At 42.3% G+C, this 24,498-nt stretch overlaps 1 protein-coding gene across 1 annotated transcript in view; it reads right to left on the bottom strand.

Moving 5' to 3' along the window:
• The window catches only part of LOC138285590 (potassium voltage-gated channel subfamily H member 8-like), a 1,338,351-nt gene that overhangs the window by 796,532 nt on the left and 517,321 nt on the right, over positions 1-24,498 (bottom strand). The gene's annotated exons all lie outside the window — the stretch shown is intronic.

The raw sequence follows: 24,498 nt of genomic DNA, 5'->3' as shown, positions 1-24,498 counted from the left end.
TAATCCAGTTTCAAAGTCGCAAAGAAAACTGTTTTAAAGTTAACTCGCAAGCAAGAGAATGGCACATACAGTTCCAGTGGCAACTGCAACGAGCACTTGCGGGAAAGTACTGCCATTTTGCTGGTCAGTAAACTCTTAAAACTAATGCCAGGCTATTGATTGAAAGCTAAGCAAAGGCCTTCATCTCTCTGTGCCTGAAATTGTAAAACGTGCAATATAAAAATAATGGTGGCAATATGTGGTATTTCCCCATTCAACACCTCTCAGCTTCATCCCTGGTGATGTAATGATTCCTTTGTGTATGATCAAAAACCTAAGTACGTCTTTTTTCAAGAAGCAGATAAATATGTTTCTCAGCGTTGTTGCAGAGAAGAAAAGATGATAAATAATAGGATGTTTTTGAATGTCTTTCAGAATGCCAGAAAACATGATTCTTCATAGTGAAGAAAAAAGGGAGAGGAATGCAAACTGTGACAAAGAAAGGACAGCCTCTCAGCTCCTGCTGCTGCTCTCAGAACGCACAGCAAGTGAGCCTGGATATGAACCCGGTGTCGGATGTTAAGAAACAAAGGCACAAGTCCTGTAAACTGCAAGAGAAGAATGTAAAACCAGACAGACTGAATAGACGGGTGAAAAAGTTAAAGACATTACTTGAAACAATATTTGATCACATGCTGATTTCAAAACAAGTATGTACATTAATTGGAATACAGTTTTTAACATTATTTTATATTGGTTTTTACAAAGAAAATGAATTCTTACAGCTAAATCTAAATCAGCCATGCAGCGGTCCCTTGAATCAGTTCATGAGACAAATGTGCACATATTATTATAGTGTATAACAGCAATTTCTTAACTTTTTATTGGAGGGTTGGGACGTTGAAGAAGAATTATCAATTAGTATCTGAAACCATATTTCCACTGGTATGCACACACCACAGTACCCCCTTATGTCCAGGTTCCAAGCAACCCTAGCTAAAAGTATATTGTTTATGGACCCTAGATTTCCAGAAGTTATGGCATCAGCTCCTACTTTCATAAGCCACATTTGCTAGCTCCGTTGATTGATCCATGCTTATGGACCATATTTCTTGAATTAGACATTGTGGATTTCCACGGTTGTTTGCAATGTCCTGCCTGGCCACGATTAGGCTCAAAGAGGAGGCGGCCAAATTTCCTTTGGTCATAACGGCACCTCAGCATCCAGTATCCAGACGTTATGTCCTCGGACTTTGTCCATACAGCCTGTTTGACACCGTAGGTCAAAAAGTGTGTATAAATTGCCCTCCTCATTGCCAAATTGCAAGCGAATCGTCAGGTGCTAACCCCATTTTGTGCAGTTTGCTTCTGTTGTAATGCATCCTGTGCATGATCTTCAAATGAGTGCGCTTCAGCCTGGCTTTTAGAGGCACTTATCTGGGATACATCATTGCAGCCTGGGAAGCTATATCTTGCAGGGAACGGGTGTTCCTCTCTCACTTGAACCCGAGGGGGCTCAGACAGTCAGAATTAAAAATCAAAACACCTTAAAAATAAACAATATGGCTCCACTTGTAAGTCGTTCTTCTAGGACTTTTCATTTCATAGGGTTGAACTCAGGCAGGCCTGCAAAGTTATCTGTGTTTAAGGCAATAGCACATCCAAGTTGTGCATACCAACACTGAATTGTTTGAACGTCTTAATTTCTAGGGGTCGCGGTGAAATTTGTGTAATTTACTATTGTGTAATTAGATGAAACTTTAGGACAATTACTCGTAATTATGTGGAATGCAAATCTGTCAATTATTTGCTATATTTTAATACGAAATTCATCCTTGAGTCAATTTTTGACACAAAAATGGTTTGTGCTAGTAAAATATTGCAAATTGGAAAATTACCATGAACATCAGGCACTCCATTCTGGTTGTTTGTGTTGTTCCCGCACTATAATTTATCTGCTAAAGGTGGTGGAAATATGCAATGTGCTGTAATGGCATAACTTTGGAAATTTTGTGTAACAAGCATAATAACAAATTCCAAAAATTGTGTGAATTGTGTAATTTAAATCTGGACTGGGCCTATTAATGTCCACACGTCTGCAATGCCCCCAGGCCCGACGATGGTAATAAGACCCCACTGTCAGAATATCCCCCTTTCAGTCCCATCAACTTCTATGTTTCTTGCAGCAGTGTGCCTTTCCAGAGGGTTGTTTATTGTTGTAGAATATTCCACCCTATTGCCCTGGTGGCCATTTTCCTTGCCTTAACCAGTGCACTTACGGTTACTTGTAGGATTGCCTTACCTCTACCCCCTAAAATGAATGAACGTAGGTCTTCTCCTCCATGGCTAGCCTATCCAGCCTGGTTGATAGCTCTGCACTCTAAGTGGACCCACACATTTAGTACCTGAAGCTGGAAAGCCCAGTAATGTTACTGAATATTTAGCAGCCTGATATCGTCATTGAAGACTGATCGACAGAAAGCAGCGAGGGTGATATAAAGTGATCCCACAGCAATTTCCCATCTCTACCTTTAGGTGTTTGAAGTAGATGTCAGGAACTACATAGGGGATGTCCGGTAAAATATAAATACATTGGGGCTAAGCAATCATTTTGAAAACCGAGGCCCAACCCATTAGCCAAAAGGGCATTTTCCTAAACATTCCTGCCTCTTCGCAAAACTCAACAATGGATTTATGTTGGTTACAATAAAAAAATGATACTGTCCCCAAGTGACCTCTATTTCCAAAATATCTAAATCCCTCCTGGCTTCTGCATAGCCATCTTCATGCCCGTTATTCAGTTTCCTAGGTATTTATTTATCTGTACAGTAAATTTGGGCAAGTTGGACCAGCATCAAATGTAGGATACATTTAATTGAAGCATGGGGATGGTGTGCATTGGGTCTGCAGAATACAGGAGGAGGTCCACTGTGTAGAGAGCTACCCTATCATTGAGCTCTCCTGCTGAAACCCTGAACCCCTGATGCTATTCCCACCCAGCAAGGCAGTATTTTAACAATATTGAAGCCATGTTAATACACCGATCCAGATGGAACCCCGGCCATCTTTTGTTTGGGTGACTGTGAAACTATTTTAGCCTGAAACTGTGCAAGCTCATATGTGTTGATCCACTGATGGAGTCTTTGTAAGTTATCGCGTCTAGCGAGACTGCAACAAGTCTACTAAATGCGAGTGCTCCTTTTAGCATTCCCATCTTTAAGCATTACCATAAAGGATCTCTGAGAAATGAATGAGCTTTCAGCACTGGGATTGTATACATTCTTTACATATTACTATATTGAGAAATATTGATTGGGTTTTTGTTGTTTTGGTCTTGTTATATATAGTAAAGAATATATTATGTTTGTAATTCAATGTGGAGTCTTTTGTGGTGTTTTCACTTTACTGTAACTGAAGGTGCACAAATACTTTACACATTGCCTCTTTAGATAAGGCTGACTGCTCTGTGCCAAGCGACCACAGGGTGAACATAGGTTATCTTTTAGTGTGTATCTGACTTACCCTGACTAGGATTGTGGTTCCTGCTTGGACAGGGAGCTTACCTCTGCCAACCAGAAACCCAGTTTCTAACAATATACCTATTTTTTTTCTCGCTTGAGAAGTCAAGTTTCAACAGTGCGTTTTTTAGAAATGTGCTGTTATTGGTAAGTTCTATGAGCAGGTTACTGAAAGTATCTTTTAATGAGCTGAACAATAAATCCTGACACCTGTGTATGAGATAGACCAACTGAGATATATCCTCCTTTGGTCAATACCTATTAAGGCCGCAAAGCCAACATTTTTCATTGTAAGAGTCATAAGAAGAGGAGTGACAATGAGAGTTTGTAAATGCTTAGTTTTGATTGATTAGTTCTCTGAGGGAACAGAAAAGAGGGTCCAGATAATTTAGTTCTGTGTTTTAATTGTGCATCTCTATGTTAGCCAGCCAGATGTGCCCACGTCCAACTTTGAATGCAGATGGACCTCTTGAGCCCCTATGCTTATTTCTTTTCTACTAAGAGTTAATCTCTCAAGCAAGTCCATTTCTCCTTTGTATGATTGGAACTTTCATTTGGTTATGCCTTAGAGGCTTAATTGGCTGACACTACTACTTAAACGTTCCTGGCTCCACTTCTGAAACTTTAGCAATAGGTAGTTTACCTTCAGGGGAACCAAACCTTTATGATTTGCCCACATTAATCGTTATATAACTCAGTTTTGTTTTTGATGTATGACTTGCTTGGATTAAACTGGCTTATGCTGAAACCAGATGATTGCTGTTTTATGACTAGTTTCACTGATTTGAGTTTATAACTTTGCTAAACTGCCAATTAGCCTCCATGGTCTGCAAATATAATACAGTGAAGAAAAGTGTTGGTCTCCAATAGTCACACTCCTATCGTTCAATCTCTAATTTAAAACAGAACAGTTTAAATAGAATCGTATCTATAAGTACCTTCCTTTGATAAAAAAAAAAAATCTTCATCATTATGGAAAAAGGTTTGTACAAGCCACTCACCAATGCTGTATGGGATATATTGATACATCAGAATTCGGTCTCCATTGTCGTGTTGCTAAAACTTCTTGTATATAAATGATCATTTCAAATTCATATCTACAACCAAAACAAATAATACTCTTCTTATCCACGTATCCAACTTAGGCTCCTCCAGGGAATCTGTTGGTAATCACTGAACGTCAATTGGTAAGCATAGTCTTACTTTATTTGTTGCTGTACCAATCAGTGAGTACACTCCCATTCAGCATTCTAGTCAGGAGTCCTGTTCACTTTGTATTTACGTACTAAATACTAAAAAGTGATGACGGACTACACTCCTATCAGTCCTTCCAACAAGTTGCAGTAATTCACCCGACCAAAGTGGCTGCCATCTTATGTATATAGTCAATAAAGTCAGCCATGCCTTGGACTTGAATTAGTATGATTAATCAATCTTTGGACTGTAAAGTAGGGCAGTAGGTTTTCTTCTCCCCTCTCCGGGAACACCACATGTTGTAACTAACTGTGGAGAGTACTTTGTGTACTGTCAAGCACCTTAATGCCTATTGAAAACACCTTGTTCTCTTGTTTCAAGAACAGCTTGAAGATGTCTTCAGGAGATTCTTCACATTGTGAGTGGCATCGCTGCTGTACCTCCCACCTTGAAGTAAACCTTCTCATGGTGTCTGATTGTGTGTTTCTTGTAACACCCTCAGTACCAAGGATATGCCCAGACGTGCTTCTCTTGCACACAATGCCACGGGATAAAAGTTATAACCTACTGGCAAGGCCTACCAAGGACAAACGCTTGTGGTCTCTTCTAGAGGGGGCCTCAACTGGTAGTTTGGGATAGACTGTTTCCATGAAGAGCAGGGTCAATGCTCATATGTATAAAGCGATCCTTTGTCTAAAGCACACAATTGGTGAAAAACAAGGGATTGGAAGTGTAATGAAAGATATGAGACCCAGTATGAAGTAGTTTTATCATCTATTGTCTATTTGCTGTTCATTGGCACATCAATAGATAGGCAGAATATGAGCAGGGTAAATGGAATTTCATAACTTTACAAAATGTTAAGTGGTTTGTTTTCATTAGGTCTGGGGCAGGGTGTTCCAAACTTGCACTATCCATGCAAAATCTGTTTATTTTAATCTAAAGATTTTGGTGCAGGGTTGCTCATCATCTGAAAAATGATAGAGCACTTTTAAACAAAAGATAATAGGATATAAAATTACAGACTATTTATATATGCAAGCGAAACAACATGATAAATACATTAGGGAGGTAGGTGATGTGGTTGGTGTCCATTTAACCCTAGATCATTTAAGATATATAAAGGGAATAACAGTACGATAATAAGGTATGGAGTACACATTTGTAATAAAGAACAGTTGTGGAAAAGAGGATGGACTGAAGGTGTGATTTGTGCATGAAGGAAGCATGGAGCTCACTTGAACCTCTGTATAGCTTAAGAATCTGATATAATGCCTATAGGAGTGGTGAAACTGACAGATTTTTTATACATTTGTAGACATCAGCAGTACCACGGTAGTGCAATAGTGATAAGTCTATTTTATCAGCAGGCATGAACAAAGGTGGTGACGTTAGGGCAGGTTTAAGTGCTAATATAGTACGACTTTAAAGATTTCCAATGATGAAGCAAGGCTTATATGAGTTGGAAGGGTATTCCAGATATTAGGTGCATTCCCTAAGAAGGTGAACTTGAGGTGGCCATTGTTTTGAAGCAAGGGGTTTTAAGAAGTAGCTTAGATTTGTACATTAGGTCGTGTTTTTTTACAGGTTAGTTCTGTGTTTTGTGCAAGATAGGGTAGGGGGGAATTACAGAATATTATTTTCTATGTGATACATGCCGTTATATGAGTAGCGTGAGATTCCAGTGTTAACCAGTAAAGGGAGATTAGAACAGGAGTAAATCTGTTGAATTTTCTTGTGTCAGTGATCACCTTGGCTTCAGAGCTGAGGAGGTCTTTGAGGGGCCTTTGCAGAACTTAGGAAGCCTAGTTATAATAAAGTTCTTATATTCTAACTGAGACATCATCAGTGCCTGTACAGTAGCTTTGAAGTCATATTTTGGGATGAAGAGGCTGAGGTTATAGAGTAGTTTCAGTTGAAATCCAGTACATTTTGTGACTTCTTTGCTATCGAGGTGAAGATTGGAAGCACTATCAACGGTGATGCCCAAGCATTTGTCTGCTTTCATAGTCTGGGGCGGGGGGGGGGGGTGTTAAGCAGGCAGCTTAGCGTCCATGCTGGAGGAAGTGACCAGTTTAAAGATAAAAAGGAGCAGTTCAGTTTTTTTAGAGTTAAATTTATGTTTGATCTGGAACATTCATGAGCTTTTGGTAGCTAGGCATAGGACTTCAGTGTAAATATCATCTATGCCATCAATCTTGAGGAACACAGATGTTCTGCATATAAGAATATCTCGCACAATGGGCCAACAAAAAAATAGAATAAATAGGTAGATCGGTAGATCCTTGTGAATTCAAATGGAATGGCTGGGTGTGGCTAGAGAACCACCTCTTTTAATACATTGTCATACTTTAGACAGGGATCAATGCTTAATTTGTGCTTGTTGTTTCCGGTGCTGAGCACCAGCACTTATTATTGAGGGCCGGGGCTTATTCTTCTGCCTCAAGCATTTGCTGCGAGCAAAAGACACATATGGGACAGACGAAGGAAGGGAAAAACTAAAAAGTGTCACAAAAGGAGAAAGTAGAAAGCTGCGAGAGTGAGCTGAAGGGGCAGGGAGTGGCTGTAAATGGATTGAAGAGGCCCGAGATGGCTTCAGGATTACGCCGCCTCAGTGTTCCATGTTCAAACATTTAATTGCTGCAGCTGCGTGTTTAAGAGAAGGGCTTTGGGCACCGGCACCTTTTTATTTACAAATTAAGGACTGACAGGGATGCTTTGAAGCAGTTCAATACTGTCTCTTCAAGCCAATCTTATTTCATAAAGTGTGTAGAAGAATGTTGTGGTCAATGGTATCGAAAGTGCTTTCACAAGGTCAGGGGCTACAAGCATGCAATGCCTGCCTTCATCACAGATACATAATGAGTCAATTATGGTCTTGAGCATGAAGGCTTCTGTGCAGTCAGTAGTTAGTTTGTGGCATGGGGACCAGAGCTCAGTTCCAATTTTTGAAGAAAGTGAAGTCAAGGACATTGAACTCCAGCGACCTTTGTCACCTTTGTCACCCTGCTCCACCTATTTCAGCAAATGCTCTTCAGAAATCAAAAACAATGGCTAAAATAAATGAAGCATGGTGCCTCTGCGAAATCTCATCTCACGATTCCCACTGTGACTACATAAAATTGAAAAAATGAATCAGTCAAGGAATGGTGTGAATAATGCTAAAGAATTCATTATACCTATGTACCACTTTCTTAGAGATAATGCAAGCTTCCCTCCAGTGCTTGGAACATCTGTCTCACCTCTATTTTTATATTTCAACTTCTCTCTACCCACCTCTACCTCTGAAGCTCGTTTACCAGTGTCATATTTAAGAGATTGTTGCCCCCCGCCCCAGAAAGACTTATTTCAACTATTTCTGTGTGCCCCAGTTTGTGAAAATTCATTTAACAAGCATCATATGAGTTTGAATTACCCGACATGGGTAATAACATTCAAAGTTGTCTGAACAGAGGTCCCCTAAAATATATCCTGCCCGGTGCCCTAAACATTCTCAATATGACACATGGCCTGGAACCTAACTCTTACTGCAACAGAAGCCAATTTAGGAGACAAGACTTTGCTTTACTTCCATTGCACAATAGGCAAATGTGCAAACAGTCATATTTTGGCAAAGAAAATGAAGACAGCAGGAGCACAGCAGAAAACGAGCTAGCATAATTTAACCATGATTTTGCAGTTATGAAGAAGAGATGACAGTGGGGGAAAGGCTAAAGTAAAAATAAACTTGGCTGAAAACCTACGCTGTCTATTACTTCTGAAAACATACTTTAAAACTCACACCCAAAGAATTGGTCATTCGGATTGGTTCTCCATTGCCTGAAAGTGCTCAGAAACAACAGCAGCAAAATATGCCCCACAACCAGCGGTTGAGGTAGCCAGGATCTGAGGGGCATGACGTGCTTATACTTTTTTTAATTTAAGAAAAATAATTCCCCTACTTTCTTTTTGGAAAAGGCAACCATCCTAGGGGTGATTAATTCTGACATTTGAAATGCTTCGCCTAAATGTAAGGTAGCGAGTCTCCTTTGCTGATAAACCGAGGGTGTGGCAGGCACCTAAACAAGCCTTCTTGCCAGGATGCCCGATTGCCTGAAAGGACTGGGAATGTGCACAACTGGTCAATGTGCAAATGTAAAGGATGCCTGGAAGCCGGTACTGGCTTTAATTAACAGAATCACTTGTAGCTTCCTAATAACACAGATGGATTCTTTTTGAGTGGTATTGCAAAGGAGTCAGCAGCTGAGATGTGAAGTATGTGCTTTTAAAGAACAGTTATTAACAAATTGCACCATGTATAGTCTGGGAATTACTAAAATCTAGATTTTGGAAGCCATTTCTTATCTTAAAACTGCTATCAAATTTGCTAACAATGAATGGGATTACAGTCTGTTCCAGGATCCTGGCTGATCTTCAGTGGTGCTCCCTTTATGCATGGTCTGTGCTGCAGCATGTGTGTGTGCGTGTGAAAGCGTACTGGCACTGTATCATTCACGGACTTCTCAAGCTTCCCAGGTTCATACGTAACTTATACAGGGCAAGGTTTTGCATTGTGTTTTGGGGCATGTAGCTCTGATTTGTACCATTATGGAACTGTGACTAAAAGCCACAGAATGCAAAGCAAACACCTAGATTCGATTATCTATTCTCACATTGACGTGGGAGACTCTTTTCTTCTGCCATTTCCTCGTTGCATGCCTTTTCCCTGATGTAAAGAGAATTTGTAACTATGTGTCCCATGCAATCTTATATTCCCTACTAAGAGTAATAAAAACGTGTTTCTCCCATTGAGTGGGAATCTATCTTTCCCATCCATGTTAGTGACTGAAGTCTGTAACTGAGAGTGGCAAGGCTTTCCTGGTGTGTTTTCGTGAAATTTGGGGGCAGTATTGGTGCTGATAGAAAGAATTTATGCAAACCCGACTATAGCTCCACCATTGCCCCCCTGTGAATGGTCCACTAAGCCAAGGAGTAAACCCCAAGATGGAGCATGCCACAAGATGTGGGTGAGGATATGAGCTGTATTTCTGTATCAAAACATATCTGCCTAAGTGAAAGGACTTAGATCCCTCCACAGGTACTTTAAGGCTTTTATGATTAGAAAATAAGAGTGGCTTGACAACAGCAGCGGAACCCCCATTAGGGCAGATGAGCGTCACCCGCCTGCTGCCAGTGCAGCAAAAGTGAAAAATAAAATGAATTACCATTTCATTTTTCACTGCTCCCAGCCCGAGCAGTGCTTGGGGATGGGGCATTGCTACTGACTGGTATCAAGGGAGTGGTGCCCACTCCACCTGTTTACACTGTGCATGTCAGTTTGGCTGGCCAGCCTCACATGCGCAGTATAAACCTCTCCACCTAGCTGTGTTAGACAGCTGGGTGGAGAACAGGCAAAGGCCCACTGTGCCTGCTGGATCGTCGAGGCAGCCCAATCCTGCTGCTGCTCTTGTGCTATTCATTTGCAGCATGAGAGCAGCATCGGGATTTGGAGAGAGGAGCCGGCTGAGGCTCGAGGAGGTGCAACCGCGCTGACTGCACTGAAGACAAGGACGAGAAGTAGTAGCGTGGGTAAGTACTTTTTTTTTCTTTTGGCCCACTTAAAAGGACAGCAAGAAACTCACATTGCCTTCAGCTTTAGTCCCAGAGCTCTCAGTCACGGCCCGTTATAATACTGAGCCATGATTAAGAGCTTTGGAATGATCGCCTAAAGACAGCGATTTCTTTACCGTGCCTGCCACTGGGCTCGATGACCCTCCACTGTTTAGGGTCACTCGCTGCCACTGCTTTAGAACTGCTTGGTATGAACAATGGATTTTGTGGAACTAGTGGAACAACAAGTTCATTTCAACCTGTTTTTGCAACTGCAACATCATGTTTGTTTTTCTGTTGGACAGCCTCAAAGGCAAAGGACTGAATGAGCAAGCAGGCTGGTCTTAACAGTGCGTCCCAAGGCAGCAGAAGGATGACTGCTGAAAGGCAATATAGCAAGGCTCTTTGTACTGTCCTTGGTATGAACGATTCCCTTGATGGTAAACATCTTTTACGAGTATTGCTTCAAACCTTAAAATGTCAGCAGCAGCAGCTCAAATCAGTTCACTCAGAGTACTTTACCAATTCTCAAGAACTCATGACTAGTCGTGAGGGTAAGTGTCAAAACAGACTTATAACTCATAGTTCGAATAACCTGTGCTTGCATATTTTTTGTACTTGAGGTTTGTAGCTCCAGTAATGTGGAGTGTGAAATTGGTTTGTAACTGTTATTGTTTCAGGTATGATGTACGACGCACGCCTATGACGTTAACAGCCCCCTGCTCGGCTTCCTACCAGAAAACTATCCAGGGTACATATGGGAGACTCGATCTAGGCGGTAGGACGGGCTGACTCTTTGTGTGACCCTTCGGGGGCATTCATGTTTTTTTCTGTAGCCGTTTCCAGAACGTGGCTCCTCTTTGCAAGTGGCCTGTAGTGAATGCAAGCTGCTTTTCGGGTATGGTAGTGAATGTACAGCAAGTGGCAGAAAGAAAGGCGAGACACCTGGGCTCTGAACTTCTCGTTCAGACACCTGGACAAACCCAGCTGCACTCCTTATAAAGCAAAGCCCTCCCCTTGCAGTTGATTTCCCCCATTCTACATTAACTGATTCAGATGTTCATTCAGCCCAGAATACTAGCCCGGCCGCCACCTTAGCCCTCCTCAGTTCTGACCAATCAGAGTGGCCAACAGCAATGAGCATAAAATAGGACCAGCGCTCCATGATTGCACCGGTATGTACTGAACTTCGCTTGCATGCCTTCCGACATACCAACAACAAAAAATAAACTAATAAAACTAACACTTTCTTTACCAATGGAATACCAAAACAACATGTTCTATTTGCAGTCTTGCAAAAGCTCATCTGCTGCCCAAAAAATTAAAATAACAGAAAAAGGGAAATATATTAATTTGAAATATCTGTGCAGAAGAGTACCACATTTATTGGTCAGTAGAGGTATCAACCCATTTACACTCCAGCAAAAAAAGTGCTTCCAAACATCACTGTTCATGTGTAAGGATACATATCTGTGAAGCTCCTCTCTGTGCATATTAGCAATCTAAATGGCAAAGGCCATCTGGAGACAGCAACAGAAAAGGACATTGAAATTAAATTCAAATGTGGACCAGTGTCAATATAACATGAAGTGCCTGGAGGTGAGACCGTCTTGCGTGCCTGCTTTTTATGTCCATGGGGCATTTTGGTATTAAAGAAGGGGCTGTAAATGCTTGTGTGGTCCCTTCTGTAATAGAGATTGTGTCGGCACTAGATGTGACTTTGTGACCATGAAATAATACTGGAACCGAGATAGCTGCAAAGAATCTGTCAGGAGGCACACAGTGCACCACATAGACATACCACAAAGTGTACCTCCAAGGGTTGCTGTTATACATGGGGTCTCTAGTTGGCAGTCAGGTTACACCCTGTCCAAGTAGGGACCCTCACTCTAGTCAGGGTAAGGGAGTCACACTCCTAAGATAGCCCCTCCTCACCCCCTTGGTTGCTTGGCACGAGAAATCAGGCTTATCTCAGAGGCAATGTGTTAACTATTTGTACCCACACACAGTAACTCAGTGGAAACACTACAAATGGACATCAGTTTAGAAAAATAGCCAATATTTATCTAAGTAAAACAAGGACAAACTGACAAAAATCCAACATAGCCAAGCAAAGATATGAATTTTGAAATATTAAATCCCAATAAAAGCACTTAGAAACACAATAGCTCCAAATGGTGGTATCACGGTGTCGTGATGGAGTATTTCCCAACAGTCTGATGCCACTCACAAGGGAATGTGGCGCCGGTCACGGAGTCGCAGGGACCCCAGGTACTGTGTCTTAGAAATGAGGCAGAGTCAAAGACGTGGCATGGAGTCAGAGATCTGAGGTGATGCTGGAGCGGGTGTGGCATCAGTTCCTTACTGCTACGCAGGAGGTGAGGCAATGGTTCCTTACTGCTATGCAGGGGAGGTGAGCCATCGGTTCCTTACGGAGGCAGGGGAGGTGGGGTGTTCATTTGCTGTGAGGCATCGGTTCCTTACGATCCGGCGGGGTTGATGAGTCCAGCGGGTTAAGATACGAAGAGGCAACTTTGCAGTGTCCCGGGCACACCACAGGGCCACAGGCACCACAGTAGAGTTGGGTGTCACAGACATCGGTGAAGGCACTCGGAACTCACAATATTGTGGGACTTCAGAGTTGCTACGTGGGCACCGGATCTATGGTGTCGGTCGCGGTCGTTGACTTCGGCGTGGACCACAGCTTCGGATGCAGGCAGTGTGGTGGAGTTAGGCAGCTGTGCTCTGTTCTGGAGTCGTCCAGAGTCTGGGGGCCTGGTTCCTCTTGTTTAATGCAAGACTTCAATCCGAGGGGCCCAGGACCTTGAGAGGGCACCTCTTGGCAAGTCAGGGTCCTGAGCAAGAGAACCCCGAAGCTTGCAGGTGAAGTCTTTGATGTCCCTGAGACTTCTTAAAAGGAAGCAAGCTCAGTCCAAGCCCTTGGCGAAACTTCACAAGCAGGATACACAGCAAAGTCCAATCTTTGACCTCTCTGAAGCAAAAGTAGCAACTGCAGGACAACCCAGCAAAGCACACACAGCAAAAGGGCCTCACTCCTCCTCGCAGCTCTTCTCCTTGGCAGAGTCTCCTCTTGATCCAGAAGTGTTCTAAAAGTCTGGGATTTTGGGTCCAATATTTATACTCATTCCTGCCTTTGAAGTAGGCAAACTTCAAAGGAAAGTCTTTGTAGTGCGCAAGACCCTGCCTTTACTGCTTTGGTCCCAGACATACTCTAGAGGGCTGGATGCTGCATTGTGTAAGGACAGGCACAGCCCTATTCAGGTGCAAGTGTCAGCTCCTCCCACTACTCTAGCCAAGGAAGACCTATCAGGATTTGCAGGGCACACCTCAGCCCCTTTTGTGTGACTGTCTAGAGTGAATTCACAACTAGCCTAACTGTCAAACTGACACAGACGTATATTCCACAGCCGGGCATGGGCACCGAATGGTTATGCATGAAAATGCCCACTTTCTGAAAGTGGCATTTTCAAACACACAATCTCAAAACCACCTTTACTAAAATATGTATTTTTAAATCTTGAGTTCAGAGACCTAAACTCCATTTCTCCATCTGCTCCCAAAGGTAAATTACACTTGAGAGATATTTCATGGCAATCTCCATGTTAACCTATGGAAGAAATAGGCCTTGCAATAGTGAAAAACGAATTTGGCAGTATTTCACTATCTGGCAAGAAAGCCTTGCGGGCAGCCTGCACCCCAGGAGTGTAATCAGGGAAAAAATGTCAGCTCCGTGTTGTTGTATACCACCGGCCTGCGCTCCCTAGCTAGCCGTAGTATAGTGTCTCTGTAGTTAAGTAACCTTACAATAAGGGGGCACGCGGGGCCCCTCCGGCGGAGGCCGCGGCCCCAGAGATCGGTGGGCCCATTCCACCACCAACATCCGGGAAAGCTTCCCAGGAAACAACGTAGAGAACATAGTCTCAACAAAGTACTCCATACGCCCCATGTCTGTCTACTCCGGGAAGCCTAGAATGTGGAAATTATTTCGGCGAGACTGAGCTTCCAGGTCCTCATTTTTATTCCTGATTATTCCATGTGCAGCAGCTTCTCCCCAACTTCGCGGCAAACACCCTCCAGATCCGAGTTGCAGAACTCCAGCTGCTCAAAGCGTGAGTCATGACCATCCACCCTTTCCTTTAAACGATCCATCTGTTCGGTGAGATGGTCAAGCCTGGCATCAATACTAGCCAGGCTATGCTTAAGATCAACAAATATAGCCTTCACGGATGCCGTAGGTGGCTCCTCCACTTGCGGCAAATCCTCAACCATCCGGCTACATGAGCGACTTTTCTTCCTCCCACTCTCAAAAGTTAACTTAGTCTGCTTCTGATCAACCTTCGCTATTCTCCCCCAGACAGTCAGGCCGAGGGCGTACGCCGACCCACGTATCGCACCAGCAGGCATCTGGCCAGCAGTGGGGCCCCCGCCGAAGTCAAAGCCCCCACGAGGGGCCACCGCCCAGCCGGCGACTCACCTCATAACAAGGCGGGGGGAGAGCGGGAGCAAGTGGCAAGGCCAGGCCCGCAGGAAGCGCCACGCAGGCAATCACTGACTCAAAAAACAGCCAGAGGGGCCCAAACCAAGCAGGGCCGCCAGGCACAGTGCCACGCAATAAAGGAGTCACCACCGATAAGCCAAGCGACCCAGCAAGAGTAGAGTCTCAATAAAAACAAGAAAAGACGGATCTAAGACAGGGAGACTGCGCACCATTCAGACCGCACTAACGGAGGCTTGCAAGGGTCTTCATAACCAAGGGTATCAGTAATCCAAACTGGCAATCCGCCGTACCAAAAAGTACAAAATAGGGCCCCCAGTCAAGGGGCCAGGCAGACATTACTCTTGCCAATCCAACTAACAAATTCACATATCCTCTGCTCAAATTAACTCATAATAATACTAAAACTGTACTAATTTCCCTACACTAATCCACCACTATTTCCTCTTGGGTTCCGGAGTACCGTGCTACTCGCCAAAAAGCGATTCAACGCCTCGTCAGGGGTAGTAAGCTCTATATAAATACTATTACAATACAATACAATACAATCTGGGCACATAAAACAAACTAGTACATGTCCTACCTTTTAAATACACTGCACCCTGCCCATGGGGCCATCTTGGCCCTACCTTAGGGGTGCCTTACATGTACTAAAAGGGAAAGTTTGGGCCTGGAAAATGGGTGCACTTGGCAGGTCAACCTAGCAGTTTAAAACTGCGCACACAGGCACAGCAATGGCAGGTCTGAGACATGTTTACAGGAAAACACATGTGGGTAGCACAATCAGTGCTGCAGGCCTACTAGTAGTATTTGATTTACAGGCCGGGAGCACACATGGTGCACTATATTAGGGACTTACTAGTAAATCAAATATGCCAATCATGGCTAACTAATAATAATCACAACTTACACTGTGAACACTTGCACTTTAGCACTGATCAGCAGTGGTAAAAGTGCCAGAGTACCAAAACCAGCAAAAACGAAATCCAGCACACAGTCAAAAATACATGAGGCAAAAAGACAGAGTATAACTATGCAAAAAGCGCCATTTCCAAAAGTTGCCCTCCGAATCAGGCTAAGGGGTGCCAGGGACCACAGGCAGTGAGTGACTAGACTGCAAGGGGATCACTGCCCCGCCTTTCAAAGGCTCAGGTTTCGGCCTGCAAAGGAAAGGCGGACCGACGGCTTCAAACAACTAATAAGAACCGTCGCACCTTTAAACAATGCAGTGTTCCCAGTGACGGGCAGGTTGGCATCTGCACCGGGAACAGCGCATTTGCTGTGATACAGAACACTGGCCCACTCGTCCCCACTACGCAGTACAGAGCACAGTGGCAGTGGCACAGTGAGACATATCTGTTAAATGGTCCCAGGTTCACAAAGTAAGACTGCTGAGTGATTTGCTAAGGTTCACTCAAATCATTTTCTGAGTGCTGAATGGCCAGATGATAACAGTCATATGAAAAAGAAAAGGCTGCATAACTCTCATACCTCGAACACTGGCTGTACTAGAGGGCACTGACGTAAGCACTCAGTCACCCTTAGAGTCTTACCTACTGGCACTCACACATTCAGCCACGCTAACGCATTCATCCACAATCAACCATTCACACTCACTCATTCACCCACGTTCTCCAATTCATACTCACTCGTTCACCTTTTAGCTCACGTCCTCATTACCCCTTTATCCATTCACTGAAATGCATCCATTGATTTACTCGCTCAGGTTACCCCATGAGTTCAACAAATAAGCTGCTCCCTCTTTTTGTTACCGGCAGTGCCCTATTTGCTCACTCATTCCCCAGCTCATCGTCCATTTAGAAGATCTGTGACTCACATCAATCTAGGCACTTGTTTACCAGGCCATGTTCAATTACTGGCTTATCAGAAAACTCAGTGTCACTTACTTGCTAGTTAAGTTCTCCGCATCAGGAAAGCCATGCCTTGTTCGTAAACCGGTACTTTCTAGTCCACTCATTCATAAGCCCACCCAGGAAGACGACCCCACACCCTTCTTTCTTCCACCACCGCCTCCAGCTTCAGTGGAATAACTGATAAGAAAAATAAAAGCACTGGTCCGGGGATTTGTCCTTAAATTCAGGCCTCTTATTACGAATCATTTGAGGGGAGGGGCTCATCCTTTCATCATTGATAAAATAAGTGCTGCAGATTTAGGGAAAAGAAACACTTGTCATTTAAAGCGCTATGCTTGTGACTTCGGTGACCTTAGACATAGGCAGGAAGCCTTCTGCACTTAAAAGGTTTCAAGCGCTTAAGTCAATTTTGTTTGCGTTTTATGTTTCACCTATACCAACTTGGGGTGGGCGGGGGGCTGCAGATTTACAAAAAAAAAAAAAACGAATGCAGTGCAGCATCTAAAGTTACTGTGCTGTGCTCCATTGTGTTAGAAACAGCTGCACACAGCCATAAGTTCTAAACATGGTCTGCTATTGTTCTGTGTCTGCACCGGCGCTCCTTAAGGCTGCCTAGCGCCAAGAATGTACTTTTGAACCATAGTGAAAAAGTCTGTGTGTGCTGTTTAGTACTGGCATTGTACTGAAAGGCTACTATTCCATTACAAACCATACACTAGACAGCACGCACACTTGCACAAGTGAATTGTTATTTTTTTGCCGCAAGGCTAGGTCTGACCATCTTTGTAGATCTGGCTTTGTGTCAAAAAGCATGGGTGGTACCGTTGGAAAGTCCTATTACCGTCCATTGAGTGTTCCCTAGATGCAAAGTAGTGCAAAGCAGGGCAAATAACTTTTTGTGCTAAATAAAGTGCAACTTTCAGTGCAAAAACTATTTGTGCTGCCAGGGCCAGACTGGCCATTTTGTCACTCTGGCATCTTCCTGGTGGGCTGCATGGGAGAGGGCTGTCAGCGGAGGATGGTCTGCCCTCACCCAACAATGCCCCAAAGCCCCATTCTAATCGTGATCTCCTGTGGTGTGGGGGTGGTGTGGACATTTTGCTGGGGCTAAAATTGGCTAACAGTCCCGCCCTCTGCCCTGGAGCCTCCTAAATACTTTATCAAGACTTTGCACTTCTTTGTGTTACTTTATGGCTGCACAATGTCTTGATACGTCAGCCCTTCAGAGGTTTAGCAGCCTGCACCCTGTCTCTACCCCAGCTCCTGCTTCCGAGCAGCAATAGACAGAATAATCCAGCAGGGGACACTCTTGCATTTCCAAGCTAGAGTAGGAGAGGTTTGAAGGACCTGCAGAATTTGAGTGGGCCTCTTGCCAGGAAAACAAATCACTCGTTTCTAAACATGTTGACAACATGTAAATATTATTCTAATTCATTAAAATGTTTTGCGCAGTGTCGTCGCTGTCCCAGGGAAGAAGAGGGCGGCAGGTGAATCTGTACATTTAAACTACAGCAGCAGGAGTACTGATCTAGAGTGGCACAAGCACTCCTTTAGGTGTCCTCACAGCGAGCAGCTTGGGCTCAGTCTTATAATGCACAGTTGTGCACATTCTCTTACCACATTATTGCATGGAGTGTAAAGGAAAGTGGTGAAAGGGAGCGAAACCTGGAATTATCACGTGTCATATACTGAATGTTATCAAAAACAGGGGTGAAATATTATTTCCTTCATTGGATGTGGTTTCTCAGCACAGCCGTTTGCATTACCCTTTGTATCCAATTCGTAGAAATATACATGAAGTGGAATTTTGCTCTGAGTGGGCTATAGCTCCCTCCCAGGAAACTATCCGGGGTACACATGGAAGGAAGACTCGATCTACACATCAGAAGGGCTATTTCCTGTTTTTTGAACCTGCAGAGGTTTTACTGCTTTCTCGGGAGAGGTTTCTAGCAAGCAGCTCCTCTTTGCAAGTGCTCCGTTGTGCATGCAAGAGGGCCGTTTAGAGCCATTCTCCCTCTTATGGAGGTTTGCATTGCAGTGACTGACGGACCAATTCACATCTGAAAAGTACTTTGAAACATAACCCATTAACTTATGTATCTCATAGATGGATTGTATTTACAAACCATTTTTATTTTGCTTGATCACTGCGGCAGGTTTATAATGTTTTAGTCAAGACTCAAAATGCAAACCAGGCCTATTGGTTTTGCCAGTGATTGTATTTCTTGAGACTGTCCTTTAGCTGAACTTGTATTTATGATATAGCTTTACAGAGCTGCATGAAAGTACAAAATATGGAGTGTGCAAAGTTTGACACTTTGAAGCGGGAAGGTTTTTGGCAACTTGTGTTTCTCAAAACAGGTTAAGAGGGGATCAGAAGTGCCAATTTTACAGTGAAAAGCCACGTGGCAGAAGAGGTCGGAAACTTGAGGCAGAAAGTCAGGACATCCCGTCAGCAAAGAAGTAACAAACATATCACGGTGGTGAAGGCGATTACTAATCAATGGGATAAAGGACATTACTTTGATGCAAATTCCTAAATTCCTAAATTCACTGATAGCCACGTATATAATACTTTGTACATTTCCATTGAATTTTTTCAATGCTTGCACGTTCTTGGCTGTAAGTATATCCCAGGTGACTCAATAAATAAACTATTTCTTAGATTTATGTGGCTTTTTCCAAATTTTTCATCTGTGGGTTTCTGAATAATACAATCATTATTTCAAATAAGTAATATTTGTAAGTGGCATTTTAAGTGGCATTATTATTTAAAAATGAATTAAATATTTTTTACATTTACACTTATGGATTTGATGGAGTTGTATTTATCCCAGAGATGTTTGTTGAGGTTTGTATTTTTGTTTGTTTGTATTACTTGTCTGAAAATTGTTATATATTTTTAAGATTTATTTTCTTTTAATTTCACCTGTAATCTGTTAGTGGTTTGGTTCTCAAAATATTTTTAGTTTTCTTTAGTATGACATTTCAGTATGATGATATTTTAGATGTATTTTTGTTTCGTTGTAATTTTCAGGTTGGGTCAATTATCATTAACTATTATAAACAAACAGGAATAGAACAGCTTATATGATTTATTTTGTTTAAGTAAAAGTTTTCACTTTTGGTGTTATTTAGTTATAAATAATTTACTTTATTTCTCTTATTTTTTAAATGTTTGTTTCTTTTCTTTGGAGTTTGCTATTTCATGTCTTCTGTGTCAGCAATCTTGTAGGATGGCTTTCTTGCAGTTTTTTAAATTTCTATTATGCTTTTGTGCCTCTTTCATACTCCATTTTGACTCAGTCTTAAGTTTAATTTCCTTGGTTGTTTTGTGTGGACCTTTTATATTTCTGCCTTTTTTGGTGGGTGCTATTTAGTATTTATGTGTTTAAAAAAATAATTTAGATGTAAATAATGTTTGTTATTGTCGTAATCACTGTATTAATTCTACTTTTTAATTTTACTAATACTTTAGTATTGTTTTATGGGTATTTATTTGAATGATATTATTTTACATTTTCAATGATATTTAGAAACATTTTATATGTTTATCTTCTAAATTAAGTGTCCCTTTATAGTTTGCTTTACAGTTTTCTAATCTATGAATTCTGTGTGTTTTATTTTATCTTTTTTTATTGAATAGTAACAATCTTTCAGTTGGCAATAATTTATATCTCGATATTTGTGTAGTGGGATGTATGTTCAACATGGTAGTGATATTTCATAATTTCATATGTCTTCATTCCTGTTATTGATAATTAAATAGATATTGTCTAAATATAGGGTTGCAGTATTTTTGTGGCATATGGATTTTTTGGCAATATTTGTGTTGAATATTGTTTCCCCTGATATTCTGACAAAGAAGCACCGTGAAGATGGAAAGTGAAGTCCTCTTGCCTGACTTCTTCTAGTAAAGGTAGTTTTGCCATATAATCAGCGCTATCACCTCCTGGGCACATTGATGGTGTGAAATGAAGTCCTCTTGCCTGGCTTCTTCTTTTAAAGATAGATTTGGCAGGACACCAGTGATGTCACTTCCCCTAATGATGGATGATGGGAATGCAGTAACTACACTTCCTGTCCAGATGGATAATAGGGAAATCATCAAAGGCAGTAGCATAACTAAAAGAGAAACCTTGCCCACCTATAGAACAGAGAAGGCTTTCTTTATAGTTTTTAACTCTATTCAACAGAATTTTATGATCCATCTTTACTGCTAATTGGCCTTTGTGAATTCCCCCCCAGACAGCCACACACTAGAGGGACTGGATGTTGACCTGGTGGGCCATCCAAGCAGGAATAACAAGGGCGGAGATGTGCACAACCCCACTTGCACTTCGAAGACACGGACTCAAAAACACACACACCAGGGAGACAGGCAATTCTAGACACATCTGTGGGGGAAAATACCAGAGGTTTCTTCCACTTCAAGTCTGGCAACAGGTATAAAACTAGGTCCTTCAGATCCACTCTTCAGTACACTCCTGGACCTGTGGATACTACAGAGTAAGGACTGCCTTGCTGTCTGAGGCCTGTCCTGCTTCATTCCAGGCTTCCTGAAATGATTCCAACCTCAATGACCTCCTCTTTAGAACTACAGGGACATAAAAAGCTCTAGAGGCCTCTATGCAACTGCCCAGCTGACCTGCTGCACTGGACCTGCCTTGACCTGCAACTGGACCTTCCTGAGCCCAGCTGAATTCTGCTAGAGCGAGTCCTTAATCCTCAAGTGGTGACACCCAGTTATTGGACCCCTTGGTATGGCATTAATTGATCTCCTCTTGGAATAAAAAATAAAAATATGAAGTTTTGAGCTCTTTGCGACAGATAATGGGCCCGTTCATGCCAAGATATTGCCACAATGCCAACCATCAATGCGAAACTCCAATGAACCAATCTCTTTGTGCTACAGCAACCACGAATGATGACTAGCAACACAAGATCTGCACTTGGTGCTACAGCATTGACCGGCCGCGGTGACCCCCAATGCAAAGCTCCAGCAACGACTGCCCCCAATAAATACAGGATCTTTATGCTACAGCGATGACTGTCCACAATACTTGTCCAGCTCTTCGTACTACAGGGACAACCTCTCGCTGCTCACCATGGCCTCCTCCACTGCGAACTGGACTTTTCCCTCCGGACATTGAGAAGGTAACTTTTTCAACTGGACTAACCTGATCCCTGTATCCAGCCTGTGCACCACCTGGATGGCATGAACTTGTATCTTTTCTCCGGTCTAGCATGACTACATGACCGCAAGTGGCGCTTTGAGCTTTAAGGAGCTATACTTCCTTTAAATCTTTAACATTGCATATCTTTGGTTCTGCTATTTGGATTTTTGTCATTTTGGTGTCACATAATTTATTACATTTTACTCATTGGTTCTAAATTGGTATAGGATTTTACTTGTATCGTGTTTTTACTTTGTTACTGTTTGAGTGCTGCATAAATACTTTACACATTACCTCTAAGTTAAGCCTGACTGCTTCTGTGCCAAGCTACCAGAGGGTTAAGCACAGGTTAGTTTAGTGTTCACCTGACAAGGATTGTGGGTATTGCTTGAGAAAGGCTCACACCCCTCAACCAACCACCCAATTTCTCACAGTATTGCTCTTCTTCTGTCATGAGGACCCTTTTAGGAATCAGATTGGTCACCCCTGTTTTAGCTTAGTTTCACTGTGTATATTTTTATTCATAGTTTATACACATTTTATTCGTGCTAGCAAGACTGCTTTTAGGAAAGGTTTTTACACGTTTTATCAGTTTGCTTTCTTCTAGGAAAGCAAGGCACTCCTGCTCATTTAATCAGCCTTTACACTACATACAATCAGTACTTTCTGTCCAAGACTATGGAGCATGTTACATGATATACTAGCTTGTGTTGCCCTCAAGGAGACAGCATCTATCACCAAGACACAGCATTATATCACAACTGTAGTCCCAATATAGTATGGGATATTATATAAACTGCACACTGACCAAAGAATGACAGAGGGCATTCCGGCCATGACCATCCTGGGATGCTTACTCATGACATGTGGTCTTGATGGTGTTGATATTCCAGCTCCCTAAGAGAATTGCTATCTACACAATACACTTATTCCTGGTACTTTATCCATGTATGGTGCTGGGCCAGTCTCTTAGATCAGGCCAGGCAGAGGGTTACAACCACTACACTCTCAGAATAGACATTAGATTGGGTAGGAATCTTGTGAACCTCTACAACATCTAGAGTCACATTTTTCATGGTTGGATTGTTTATCTTCTTTACCCCGATCATAATGCTGTTTATCCTGCTTTGCTAATTATCACAGCTCACTCTTCATATATTAGAATGCGATTGTTTCAATAAAAGTATTAGAAAAACTTATCTCTCAACTTTGTGTCTCACCTTGACATGCATGAAGAACAGAGCAAAATGGGTACGATCTGTTTCCAAGGCTTGCCATAATCACCTTTTTACCCCAGTAGGTTTGGGGCTCGAGTGAGGCACTGGGAGTCAGCCAGAAGTTAGACCGACAGCTACTAAAGGTGTGGATTGCACTCAGTCTACCATACTCTGCAATGCTGTCCTCCTAAACATGCAGTCCAAAGTAGGAACCTCATAACACTTGTGGTCATAAAAGTTAGTCAAATGTAACTGCAATAGTCATCTATTAAACTGGTTTAATCACAAGCAATTGTTTCCTATTCATGCCAGACCAATTCTTACTGATTTGGTGGAAAATTTGCTGGTACATTTGTCTGATCCTGTATCATCAATCTTACTATCTTTATCTTTTCTAGTCAAATGCCAGAAACCTAGTCACCCTGGCTAGTAAATGAACCAACAGCACTGAATTAATTGTTATAAAAACATTTGTTTGCTGCAGAGATGGCTTTCAATGTGGCCAACTTAAAATCAACAGTTCTAAGTTGGATCTGCTACAGTAAAAGAGGCTTTACTATTGGAAAGGTTTTGCGTACTGGAACAATATCTGCAGAAACATAGACCTTGTCCTTCTATCTCATTTCACAATAACAATCATTGTCTTGTAAAGAGTCAAGACTGGTGGCCCACATGATGTGGAACTTGAATATGGCTTTTGCCTTTCTCCTTGACTCTGAAAAGAATCAACACTTTTTACTGACCTCACTGTAGTCTCTTCTGTAGAACTATTAGATCACAACCGCAGTAAACTCTCCTACTGAAAAGCATAGTATCTTCTCAAAAGGAGCCAGTGACAATAACCTGGATCACCGGATGACAAGTAATTTGAACTTATTGAAATCAGTGGATGGGAAAATGCAACTTCTTTATCACATACTTTTCAGACAAAACTAGCTTCTTGTTGAAAGCTTGTTCACAGCTTTTCAGCAATATAGGATGTATATTATGAATCTGATCAATGTTCAGGGTCTTATTTTGAGTTTGTTGGAAAGGGTACTCTGACAGAAAAGGTGTGGAATGTCCTGTCTGCCAAAACTTAGGTTCCCCCACTCCATTTAGAGTCACCAATATTTGTGCTAGTAGAGTCTCTGGTGGCTGTACCAGTGGCAAGCTTTAGTTAACAATTGGTGGTTAATCAAAGTTCCACACACCGTTCACCCTATTTAGGGCAGACAGTCTGCTGTATTTTTCCTGTTTAAGACCACCAGGGACGGTTCAGTGGTCCCAAACAAAAAAACAAATAAATAACCCTCACATACTGGACATAAACTCAGTGTGTTAAGGAGATTTATCTTTTGTTTTACAGAAATAAACTCCAGCTTTTGAGTTTGCTTTTGAAAAACTAAAACATTTGCTGTGAGGGTGCACTGAACATCGTATTCACACAGCAAA

This window comes from Pleurodeles waltl, chromosome 3_1 (assembly GCF_031143425.1).
Source record: "Pleurodeles waltl isolate 20211129_DDA chromosome 3_1, aPleWal1.hap1.20221129, whole genome shotgun sequence".
In the NCBI taxonomy this organism is placed as follows: Eukaryota; Metazoa; Chordata; class Amphibia; order Caudata; family Salamandridae; genus Pleurodeles; species Pleurodeles waltl.
Note: the sequence above shows the minus strand (reverse complement) of the source record. Positions and strands in the feature narration are given on the sequence as shown.